Below are 9,203 nucleotides of genomic sequence, written 5' to 3'. Positions count from 1 at the left end.
GTTCAGGATTTATTAGAGCTGTATCTTCTCTGACTGTTGTATGGTTGTGAAACATGGATAGTATGCCTCTCAGGCTGGGCAAAGTTGGAGGCTTTCCATCCAAAATGCCAACCTTGTATTTTGGGAACAAAGTGGAATGACTTCATTCATCACATAGATGTTTGCGGGCGCTCCAGTCGACAGACTACTGGGGCCTTGCCCGCTGCTGGTGTCTTATGCTTTTCGGACATGTTGACAGAATGCCACAACATGTTCCAGCAAATGCCATTCTCCAAGTGGCTTGTTACATCCGGGATAAAATTCCACCCACAGAGGGGTATGGGCATCCCCGACCCCCTATTACGTGGGTGCATCAGGTCTGTTCCGACGTTGGACTTTCAGCCTATCAAGTCCTTGAGGCTGCACAAAAGCAGACCAAATGGCGAACCATTACTATGACCAACCGTTTGGCTAAGTGTTGAAGAAGAAGCGTCTAGAAGGCTGAAATCATGCTGCTAACCATGATCAGTTAGTGATGGCAGTGCAGCTCCATTATAGCCATGCTACCAGGACTCCCCCAGGCTGCAGTTCCCCATGGGAGTCCTGGGGGAGGTTCACTGAAAAGAGATTACAGCCTGAAGCTGAATTTACTTTTTTCCCTATAATCTGCAGGGCCAGAGAGGAGATAATGTACATCAACCCACTCCTCCTCCCAGTCTCCACCTCCTGCCCTCACACAGACCCTGGATCCCATGAGCAAAGTGGGATTATGCCTGGAAATGGCAGAGTCCCCGTCCACATGGAAGGGAGATTCACACACACAGGAGCCAAGGTGGATGATATGCTGGGTCCATGTCAATCAGAGAGGCCATAATCCTCTCTTTGTAATGTCACAGCTCATTGCTGTGAAAATGATGATATCCCAAAGGTTTAAGACCCTGCTTCAGCAAAGTAGTTAAGCATTGACGTTTAACTTTAAGCCTGTGAGCAGGCCATTGAAATCAATGGGATTTCAGCACGCATTTAAAGTTAAGTGTGTACTCAAGTATTTGTTGGATGTGGGCCTATGTGATGTGGCCTGTTTAAACCCCCTGCATTGGTCTGATGATGCTGTGTTCAGAAGTCAGTTGCTCAATTATATCACATCACCTCACCTTCTTCTGAGACCAGGAAAAGAGTTAGTGTAATAAGAGCAGTTTTCATGAATACCTTGCTAATTGGACATGGGGAGATAAGGGCATCTTTTAATTCAGTTTGCCACATTAAAAGAATCTGCCGTTAAATACTGGGTATGGAGAAGTTTGATAGTGATGAGCAGCCACACTTTAAATTAATATGTTTGTAATCTAAGGAATATTTCAGTGTTGCCAACTCTTCTGACATTTAATAGTTTTCTTTAAAGCCTCCATTCCTGGAGTTATGCAGTTGCATCAGAATCTCTTTTTTCATTTAAAAAAACAACAAAAAAAAGGTTTTAACACTCCTGGTTTGAGAGAAAAGCTTGGAAATGTGGTATTTTAAAATCTCAATAACAAAAAAATCCCTGAAGTTAAATAAAAAGAACTCAAAATGTATTGTTTTAAAAAAACCTCATGATTTCTCAGCTAATCTCATGCTTTTGGGGCCTGAGTATTCCATTCATATTTTAAATATCATTTGAAATATAAAGTGTGAAATTTTACAGATTTACATCAGCAAGGTTCACACAACACAGCCACTATATTTAGTTACCTGAATCTTACTACAAATGAAATAGCTTCAATAGGCTACTTTCCTCTGCAACATGGGCATAGGTCACTTTCAGGTTTAAACTAGTGTAAATAGTGGATTCTCTGTAACTAAGTCTTTAAATCATGATTTTAAGACTTCAGTAACTCAGCCAGAAGTTAGGGTCTATTACAGGAGTGGGTGGGTGAGGTTCTGTGGCCTGTGATGTGCAGGAGGTCAGACTAGATGATCATGATGGTCACTTTTGGCCTTAAAATCTATGAGACAGCACAGCTAACTGAGCACAAAAGGATTACTTACTTTAACTAGTAAAGCCAAGTGAACAATCCACAATTACTTACTTATTCAACACATATTGCTTTTTATCCGATTCTGAAATTATCAGATTTATTTGCTATTTGAAATTATTTGTGTATTTCTTCGGGAAATACATTTTGCTCTGTAGATACAGTAGAACCTCAGAGTTATGAACACCTTGGGAACAGAGGTTATTAGTAACTGAACAAAATGTTATGGTTGTTGTTTCAAAAGTTTACACCTGAGCATTGACTTAATACATCTTTGAAACTTAACTATTGTGATAAAGCTCTGTCCTTGCCTCCATGGGTCCCGTGTTTCCTGGAGGATTTTGCTAGCCTCAGAGGCTCACTGTGACCCTCCATGTAACCCTTCTTTCTCTAGAGACAAGGGTCACAGTCTATTGAGCCATTTTCATCATAAGCCAGCGAGGGAGGTGAGGAGAAGTTATCCTTCCTTGCACAGTCTCTGTTGTCTCCCAGTCTCGGTGATTAATCAGGAGTCAAAGGTGTGGGGGGGAGCCCGGGCCCACCCTCTACTCTGGGCTCCAGCCCAGGGACCCTAATAGTATCAGCTATGGTTGCTGACCTTTTAGAAACATGACATGTACAATTCCCTGGGCTACTTCCCCCACAGCAGCCCTCACTTCCTCAAGCTCCACTTCACCCTTACCTCAGGGCCTCCTTCTTTGTGCCTGATATGGTGTGTACTCTCCAACCGCGCAACTTCTTCCCACAGCTCCTGACATGCACCCCCACCTGACTGACTGGGAGGCTTTTAACTAGTTTCAGCCAGCCCCTGATTGGCTTCAGGTGTCCCAATCAACCTAGCCTTCTCCCTGCCTTCTGGAAAGTTCTTAATTGGCCCCAGGTGTCTTAATTGACCTGGAGCAGCTGCCATTTCACTTATCCTGGTACCAGGGATTTGTTTAGGCTGGAGCTAATATATCTATCTCCCACTACTCTTCCATACCCATCTGACCTTGCCCTGTCACATATTCCCCCTCCCCCCCCGGCTCAACACCATAGAGTTGGGCAACTTGGGACACCAGGCAGAATGATCGTGACAGACCATCAGCGTTGCCATGGTGGCATCCAGCCCTGTGCCATATGCGGAACTGGAATGATTGGAGGGATAAGAACCACTTGGTAACCCTTGCATTCTTTTCCTTATTCCGCTGCATCCACGGGAGGGGTGCATGGCCCGTCACAAGAGTAAATCGCCGGCCTAAGAGGTAATAACGCAGTGTCTCCATAGCCCATTTGACAGCAAGGCATTCTCTCTCTCGACTACTGCATATTTCTGTTCTCTTGGGAGAAGCTTTCTGCTTAGGTAGAGGATTGGGTGTTCCTCTTCTCCCACCATTTGCAACAGAACTGCTCCCAACCCCACCTCGGAAGCGTCTGTTTGTAAAACAAATTCCCTGTTAAAGTCCGGGGCTATGAGTACAGGGTCATTACAGAGGGCCGTCTGAAGGTCTGTAAATGCCCCCTCTTCTGCGTCGGTCCACTTTACCATGTCTGGACCTCGGGCCTTCACCAGGTCCATTAGGGTACTTGCCCTAATGGCGAAGTGGGGAATAAACTGTCGGTAGTAGCCTACCATGCCTAGGAACACACGGACCTGCTTCTTTCGGGTCAGCCGGGACCAGTTTTGAATTGCCTCTAGCTTATTCTTTTGGGGCTTCACTATGCCCCTTCCCACAATATATCCCAGGTACCTAGCCTCTGCTAGCCCTATGGTGCATTTAGCGGGATTAGCAGTGAGGCCAGCCCACCTTAAGGTGCACAGTACTGCCTCAACTTTCTCCAAGTGGGTTCTCCAATCTGGCATATGGATGATGACATCATCTAGGTATGCAGCTGCATAACTAGTATGGGGGCGCAGCAGCTTATCCATGAGGCGCTGGAATGTGGCTGGGGCCCCATATAGCCCAAAAGGGAGGACGGTGTACTGGAATAGCCCATCCGGGGTGGAGAATGCTATCTCTTCTTTAGCTTCTTTGGTCAGAGGAATCTGCCAGTACCCTTTTGTCAGATCCAGTGTAGTCAAGAATTGGGCACTACCCAGTCAGTCAACCAATTCGTCAATGGTGTGGGGTATACATCAAACTGGGATATTTCATTCAGTCGGCGAAAGTCATTACAGAATCTCATGGAACCGTCAGGTTTAGGCACTAGAACAATTGGACTGGACCACTGACTGTAAGATTCTTCAATAACCCCTAATTCTAACATTTTCTTTACTTCGGCCTTGATTTCCTCTCTTTTGGCTGCTAGGATTCGGTAGGGTCTCAATGTTACCTTGGCTCCGAGGATCGTCTGGATATGGTGATAGGTCTCAGGTGTCCGCCCTGGTTTGGTAGAGAACACATCTCTGTTGCGATTAATCATGTCGGCTGCCTCGATCTTTTGGATCAGCATCAAATCGGATGATATCCTCACTTGCTTGTGTAAGTTATCCTCCTGGGGAAGGGTCTCCTGCATGACTAAGCATGTCTCTCGATCGTGCCAAAGTTTTAGAAGATTGATGTGGTAAATTTGCTCTGATTTCCGGTGGCTTGGCTGCCTCACCTTATAGTTTACCTCTCCCACGGCTTCTATTATTTCGTAGGGTCCCTGCCACTGGGCCAACAGTTTACTTTCTGCTGTGGGCACCAGTACCATCACCCGATCCCCTGGTTGGAACCGTCAAAGCTTTGCTTGGTGGTTATAATGGGTTCATGGGTCTCCTGTGCTCTCTCCAAGTATTCCCGTACAATGGGCGTAACTCGGGCTATCCGATCTCTCATCTGCAGTACATACTCAACTATGTTCCTTCCGGGATTTGGCTCCTCTTCCCAGGCTTCTCTGGCTATATCCAATATGCCCCGAGGGTGGCACCCATATAGTAGTTCGATTGGAGAGAAACCCGTGGAGGCTTGCAGAACCTCCCGGATGGTGAACATGAGGTAAGGCAATAGGGTATCCCAATCGTTCCCATCCCGGCTCACCACTTTCCTGATCATGGCCCTGAGGGTCCTATTGAACCTCTCCACAAGGCCATCTGTTTGCGGGTGGTATAGAGAGGTCCATAAGGCTTGTACATGGAGCAATGAACAGAGATCTTTCATCAACTTGGACATGAAAGGTGTTCCTTGATCAGTCAATATCTCCTTGGGTAGCCCAACCCGGGCAAAGATCTGTACTAGCTCCTTAGCTATTGTCTTGGAAGCTGTGTTGCTCAGGGGAACAGCTTCCGGGTACCGGGTTGCATAGTCCAGTACAACTGACACATGTTGGTGGCCCCGAGCTGTCTTCTCTAGGGGCCCTACCAGATCCATGGCTATCCGTTCAAAAGAAACCTCTATTATTGGAAGAGGTATCAAAGGAGCCCGCAAGTGCGGGCGAGGGCTATGTAACTGACACTCCGGACAAGAGGTGCTGTATCGCCGGACATCTTCATGTACTCCTGGCCAGAAGAACCTCCGCAGGATCTGTGTCTGGGTTTTCTCTACCCCTAGTTGTCCTCCAAACAGATGACTGTGGGCGAGACTCAATATTGCTTTTTGATGTTTTCGTGGCAGCAGACGTTGTTGTATCTCTTGCTCCTGCTCTTTTTTCACTATAAAGTAAGGTCCGGGACCCCGGACCTTCCCATCCACGGGTATCCCATCAATCTCAGCCACCTCTTTCCTGGTGTTATCATATCTGGGGTCCTCTGCCTGGTCCCGCCCAAAAGTCTCTCTCCAGGGACTAACCTGCCCAAGCTCCCAGGGGCCGGCTTCTGCTTCTTCCAACGGCTCGCCACCATCATGGCTGGGGGCAGCTTCTGGCTCACCTTCTGTGGTGGAAGTTTCTCTGTTGGCTGCTCACGTCCATCTGCCTAGTAGGGAGATCTTCTGGCCCTAGGTCAGGATCTGGGTTCCCAAGGCCTTCGCGGCCTTCCTCTCCTTTTTTGTCTTCCGGGTCTTTCGGGGGGCTGAGAACGGATCCTGAGAAATCTCAGCGAACATCGGGGGTTGACATTCCCCCGGTGACGAGTCCCTGTCCTCAGGGTCCCCACCTCCCTACAGCCTCTCCGGGGGGAGTAAATTATCAAACCCTGGATAGTCCCTCCCAATGACAACAGGATATTGGAGTTTAGGAACTATGCCCACGGTCACCTCAATGGGGTTTCCCAGAACCTCTGTCTCCACTGGGATGGTGGGGTAATGGCTCACGGCCCCATGCACGCACGTCACTGCTATGCGTTTGACTTGTAGCAGCTGACTATTTTTTACCAGCTTACCCGATATGAGGGTGATAGCACTCCCAGAGTCCACAAGCGCTGAGTCTCTGCTCCATTTATCCTCACTGGCCTGGTATAATTATGCGGGGCTAATACGACCCCTGCGAGGTGAATAAGGGAGCATGGGACCTCCCAATCCCCCAAGTTACATTGCATAGGCTCCTCAGTGCTGGGACACTGTGCTGCTATGTGTCCCCACTCCCCACATGCATAACATCTATAATTGCTTTTAATCACTCCCCTATCCCAGGGATTAGAGGGTTTAGTCCCGGGGCTTCCCCCACTCAGGCCAGTCCCTTCCTTCTGGGATCCCCACTGGTTTTTGCCCCCCCTTCCACCTAGGACTCCCCAGGGGTTTGGCTGCCCAATCTTCCAGGGTTGGGGTCGGGTGCTTGCTTCGAAAGGGGCCTTCCTTGGGTAGTCGGGTCAGTCTCCTGGCTGTCATCTGTCTTTCTACCAGTGTAATCATCTCGTCATATGTGGACAGATCGTTCTGGCCTACCCATTTGCGGAGATCTGGTGGCAGTCCCCGCATGTAATGGTCTATGACCAGGGTTTCCAAAATCTCCTCCGGCCTGCACACCTCGGGCTGTAACCACTTCCATGCAAGGTGTATGAGGTCGAATAGCTGGGACCTCGGGGGTTTATTCTCCTGGTATTTCCACTCATGGAACCTCTGGGCCCTTACTGCTGCCGTTACCCTTGCTCGTGCTAGGATCTCTGCCTTCAGATGGGTATAGTCAGTGGCATCTGTGGCAGGCAAGTCAAAGTAGGCCTTCTGGGTCTCTCCACACAAAAAAAGGGTGAGGATGCTGGCCTACTGCTCCTGGGGCCATGCCTCACACTGAGCAGTCCTTTCGAATGAGAGGAGATATGCCTCTACGTCATCTCTTGACGTCATCTTTGGCAGACAACCAGTGGCCCTCAGGGTTTGCGTCTCGTCGGACCCTTGGGCCTGGGTGGTGAGGATCAGCTGGTCCACCATCTCTCTCAAGAGAGCACGATCTTGGGTTGTCTCGCTCATCAATAATTAATTGGTTTCCTGCTGTAGCCGCATAGACTCCTGTTGTGCCATTGCCTGAACCCGGGTGGCCTCCTGCTGGGCTGCCATGGATTGTATCAGAGCTCTTACCACCTCCTCCATTGTGGTACAAAGCAAACAAACAAAAACCAAAACAAAAAAAAAATCCAAACCCCCCCCGTGCACTTTTTTTTAAAAAAAAACAAAACCTCTTTTTTCTGCCACGCTGTGAACAAAATCCCACTGCTGACACCAGTTGTGACAAAGCTCTGTCCTTGCCTCCGTGGGTCCCGTGTTTCCTGGCGGATTTTGCTAGCCTCAGAGGCTCACTGTGACCCTCCACATAACCTTTCTTTCTCTAGAGACAAGGGTCACAGTCTACTGAGCCATTTTCATCATAAGCCAGCGAGGGAGGTGAGGAGAAATCATCCTTCCTTGCACAGTCTCTGTTGTCTCCCAGTCTCAGTGATTAATCAGGGGGCAAAGGTGGGGGGGAGGCCAGGCCCACCCTCTACTCCAGGCTCCAGCCCAGGGACCCTAATAGTATCAGCTATGGTAGCTGACCTTTTAGAAACATGACATGTACAATTGCCTGGGCTACTTCCCCCACAGCAGCCCTCACTTCCTCAAGCTCCACTTCACCCTTACCTCAGGGCCTCCTTCTTTGTGCCTGATATGGTGTGTACTACTCAGTCTCTCCAACCGCGCAACTTCTTCCCACAGCTCCTGACATGCACTCCCACCTGACTGACTGGGAGGCTTTTAACTAGTTTCAGCCAGCCCCTGATTGGCTTCAGGTGTCCCAATCAACCTAGCCTTCTCCCTGCTTTCTGGAAAGTTCTTAATTGGCCCCAGGTGTCTTAATTGACCTGGAGCAGCTGCTATTTCTCTTATTCTGGTACCAGGGATTTGTTTAGCCTGGAGCTAATATATCTATCTTCCACTACTCTTCCATAGCTCTGGTTTCTCTTCAGATTGTATAAATCTTTCGCCTTTTACTAAAGATTTCCGTGGAGAGGAACATTTATGAGTTTCTACTACTCTTCCATAGCCATCTGGCCTTGCCCCGTCACACTATGCAGAAGAAAAATGCTGCTTTCCCTTTATACTTTTAGAAGTTTACGTTTAACACAGTACTGTACTGTATTTGGTAGTTTGTTTTTTGTGCGAGGGGGAAGGGGGGTGTCTCTGCTGCTGCCTAATTGTGTCCTTCCAGTTCCAAATGCACATTGTGGTTGACTGGTCAGTTCATAACTCTGGTGTTCATAACTCTGAGGTTCTACAGCGGGCTTTGGATCACGGTGTGCAGAAGACAAAAGAAGGAAGCAAGCAGTTTATTGCATGTATTCACAACTTGGATTGTGTTGGTTATTTATGTGAGTTGTTTCTATTGACTTGGTTGACTGATTTATGTAACTGTACAGCAAGTAGCTTGAAATACAATTTGAAATTCACTGTCAGTGCCAGATCCAAAGTCAATTAAAGTCAAGGGGAGCCTTTTTGTTGATTTCATTGGGTGAAGGATTGGACCTAAAATGAATACACCACTATTCAAGATAAGAATTCATGTTTTGTGGATATTTGTGCTACTAAAGCTCAAGGGGCAGATCCTCAGCTGATGTAAATTGTCATAGCCAGTGAGTTCAATATGGCTATGACAGTTTACACCAGCTGAGGATCTGCCCCTGAGAGTTCAAATGTTCATGAGAAATGAATGTGAAAGATCATAAATTTGAGTCACAATTTGCTTTAAAAATCAAAGAAATATTTGTGGAGAATTCTTTCCATTATTTGCTCTGCTGTGTCACCCACTATAACATTGTACTTTTCCAAGAGCTTTGCTTGCAAACAGCTAAGATTTTTATGAATGAAAAGGATCTGAAAATATTACAGGCTAATCTCCTTCCTG

At 47.6% G+C, this 9,203-nt stretch overlaps 1 long non-coding RNA gene and 1 pseudogene across 1 annotated transcript; one reads left to right on the top strand and one right to left on the bottom strand.

The window, feature by feature from the left end:
* Positions 1-2,151: 2,151 nt before the first annotated feature.
* On the bottom strand, positions 2,152-8,397 carry LOC122456004. Its single transcript, XR_006274595.1, has 3 exons — positions 8,368-8,397; positions 7,643-7,646; positions 2,152-2,274 (listed from the first exon to the last, which is right to left on the bottom strand). It is a non-coding gene; the product is annotated as an uncharacterized LOC122456004 (long non-coding RNA).
* Positions 8,249-8,358, top strand: LOC119863102 (annotated as a pseudogene).
* Positions 8,398-9,203: the final 806 nt, after the last annotated feature.

This window comes from Dermochelys coriacea, chromosome 10, assembly GCF_009764565.3.
Source record: "Dermochelys coriacea isolate rDerCor1 chromosome 10, rDerCor1.pri.v4, whole genome shotgun sequence".
Lineage (NCBI taxonomy): Eukaryota > Metazoa > Chordata > Testudines > Dermochelyidae > Dermochelys > Dermochelys coriacea.
The sequence above is the reverse complement of the archived record's forward strand: the minus strand, read 5'-3'. Positions and strand labels throughout refer to the sequence as shown.